This window comes from Schistocerca cancellata, chromosome 3, assembly GCF_023864275.1.
Source record: "Schistocerca cancellata isolate TAMUIC-IGC-003103 chromosome 3, iqSchCanc2.1, whole genome shotgun sequence".
NCBI lineage: Eukaryota > Metazoa > Arthropoda > Insecta > Orthoptera > Acrididae > Schistocerca > Schistocerca cancellata.
Window position 1 is genome coordinate 111,467,439 of NC_064628.1, and position 3,354 is coordinate 111,470,792.

General features: G+C 41.9%; 1 non-coding gene across 1 annotated transcript; it reads right to left on the bottom strand.

The window, feature by feature from the left end:
* Positions 1-2,475: 2,475 nt before the first annotated feature.
* Positions 2,476-2,550, bottom strand: Trnas-cga (transfer RNA serine (anticodon CGA)). Its single transcript has one exon. It is a non-coding gene; the product is annotated as a tRNA-Ser (tRNA).
* Between the last annotated feature and the right edge of the window lie 804 nt (positions 2,551-3,354).

Sequence of the window (3,354 nt, forward strand, 5' to 3'; positions counted from 1 at the left end):
CAGTCCGTTGGTAGACTGCTGCTGTCAGCAAGGCTATCTGTGCCTGCCTACTTTGCAACGCCTCGGTCGCCGGCGTGCCTCTGTTTTGCCATTGTCCACTACGTGAAGCAATGCTTACTACATGTGGCCGCAACAACTGTGAACTGTCGTCTTCGACCGCAGATTGTATGCGAATCGACGTCTAAAGGAAAGGGGCGGTTCCACTGTGGGCCTTTATGCCGTCCCCTCAGGCCTTTTCCTGTCTACTCTGAGCGGCAGTGTGTGCCTCAAATGTTTTCCTCAGCCACATACGAAGAAATCGCGTGATTTTAAAGCTGTGCGTCGTGAATCTAAGCTCCATCGAAGTGACCTCAAAAGAAATGGTAAAATATGGGTAAGAAGAGATGTGACGACATTATGCAAGTCTACTGTGGCATTGGGCTGAATCATGAAATTTGGTGCCAGTATGACGTGATTAACCGACCTTATACCTCACATGAGCTTGTGAATTCTGGCCTTTTTTCGCCTGCGTCGACATTTTGTTGCCTGAAGCGTCGCCGAGCCCGATGGTGACGCCGCAGAGCTCCAAGCTTTCGCACAATCACACAGGAAGGGTTTAGGTACTTTTGAGTCTAATTTCAAATTTATACGTGGCAATGGGAAATAATCACTGTGTTTTGAAAAGCTATCCTTTAATTCTGTTGTGCAGCGTAGATTAGCTCGGCGTTACACTGTAAAATGGTACATGGTATTTCAATTTTATTTACTTTTCTTTCTTGTCTCTATCAAAAGAGAAAGGTATAAAGCGTTTAAATTTTGCATAATATGCAACATGCTTCTTGGCTTAAACACCGAACTCTTAGTCAGGTACAGTTGTTAGGTACAGTTTTTTATGGTTTCCCAGAATCAGACGAATCTTTTTAGTGGCTTCATAAGGATCGCTGTCGAATTTCTTCTCCCATCTTCAAATGACTGACTACTTTGGCCCTAAGAACCTCAGCGTCTACAAGCCGTTAAATTATATTAACATATTTAATCAGACTGATGTAAAATGTTAAATAATGAAAAGTGACATGATGTGAAAATTCTGCTTCAAAACAACAGAAACCAATATAACTCAATAATACTGCTTTCAGAATTATAAGAAAAGAGCGTAATCCTCGTGTGACGACTCGGTTTTTATTTCATCCTACATAAATCTGAATTAGACGGAAATATTAATTTGTCAGTAGCGAATGGATGCTACATCTGCCTCAGTGGGAGCTCTGGAGTTTTCTTGTCGAAGCAGTAAATATCTTTAAGGGCAAAAATCACTACCAGAATACCTCTAGTATATGAAGGACACTAAGAATCTAACTGTTTATATGTTAAATTTTCACAACTTTAAAGAAGTCTATAAAATAATGCGTCATCATCCCGAGTAGATGTCGTGAGACTTAGCATGGGAATCTGCGAAGTTCCTTCGGTTTGCTGAAGGTAGCGTGGTTGCAGACAGCTGTGACGGGGACCTAATGTTTCTTTAAGCGTCTTCCTTAGAATGAGAGGGCTTAGAGTGACAATCCTCCGCGGTGAATACAGATGGACTACGGGAACTCCGTTACCTACTAATGAGAGAAAAAAACTTTGCCGGCTGACGTTTTACATAACGCCCAACTTATTTCGTAACTACAACGGGTGAAAAAAAGGAGAATGATAAGACGGATGGAAGATACCTCTTAAAGTTGTATCACTTAAAAAAGTGGAAGAAAAGCTGGTACGAAATTCTTGTCGACTCATTTGAAAACAAATTCTTTCCTGTAGGGAAATTCGGATGACCTTTATAAATTTTTAAGTTGAGCAAATGTCATTCACATATTTGAATGAGTTCAGAAACCGAAAAGGAATAAAATGACATACATTAATGCACATTGCCTTCTAACTCTATAATACGGCTCTCAAATTTCCAGGAAAGGCTCTGTCTCGCAGTATACAGCCGGTAGCTTCTTGGAATACATATACCGAGTTTTTTTGCATGTGTGCCAAGAAAACTTCGCTACTGGGAATCTGTTAGTGAGACTTTCATGCACAAAGCTTATTATCGAGTATTAAATGACGAACTGTCTGTCTTTTTCTTCGAGTAACCTACATTTTCGTAACGGCAATGCGGCATGGTCGATCATTCTATATGATGAAACTTCCTGGCAGATTAAAACAGTGTGCTCGACCGAGACTCGAACTCGGGACCTTTGCCTTTCGCGGGCAAGTGCTCTACCAACTGAGCTACCGAAGCACGACTCACGCTCGGTACTCACAGCTTTACTTCTGCCAGTACCTCGTCTCCTACCTTCCAAACTTTACAGAAGCTCTCCTGCGAATGTTGCAGAACTAGCACTCCTGAAAGAAAGGATATTGCGGAGACATGGCTTAGCCACGGCCTGGGGGATGTTTCCAGAATGAGACTTTCACTCTGCAGCCGAGTGTGCGCTGATATGAAACTTCCTGGCAGATTAAAACTGTGTGCCCGACCGAGACTCGAACTCGGGACCTTTGCCTTTCGGGGGCAAGTGCTCTACCAACTGAGCTACCGAAGCACGACTCACGGCCGGTACTCACAGCTTTACTTCTGCCAGTACCTCGTCTCCTACCTTCCAAACTTTACAGAAGCTCTCCTGCGAACCTTGCAGAACTAGCACTCCTGAAAGAAAGGATATTGCGGAGACATGGCTTAGCCACAGTTGGTAGAGCACTTGCCCGCGAAAGGCAAAGGTCCCGAGTTCGAGTCTCGGTCGGGCACATAGTTTTAATCTGCCAGGAAGTTTCATATCAGCGCACACGCCGCTGCAGAGTGAAAATCTCATTCTGGATTCTATATGATGTTAATGACACCGCTCTTTCGTAGATGGAATTGTAGCTTAGATAATTAATGATAGCAGTGTAAAAGATAAATGAAATACATTTCAGAGAGGTTTAACAGAAAATTTTATGTTTATTTTTGCTACAGTTCTTAACGTTCGTGAATGACCTTGCCGTAACTTGAATGGAATGTAGGAATGTTCTGGTGTTTGATGATGACCCAAACATACTACTAAGGATCTTACCTCAGTCATACCAAAAGCTGAATTCCACTAATACTGGCCCACAGTGAATAATTTAAAATTGTGTCATTCTTGGCTCTATGCAGACATTAATGACAATGCACTGTATGTACCACTAGTCTAATATTCCATGGGGGCCTGTTAGATAATAAGCAAAGATGTAGATGCACATATAAAATCTAATTTAGGAGTATACTTTGGTATATTTTGCAGTTACATTACACCCTCAGTAAATTGAAATAAAGACAAGGGTGTCAGCTTATTTTGTTTGTTGCTACTATGGTTGAGAATTGCAACAAAT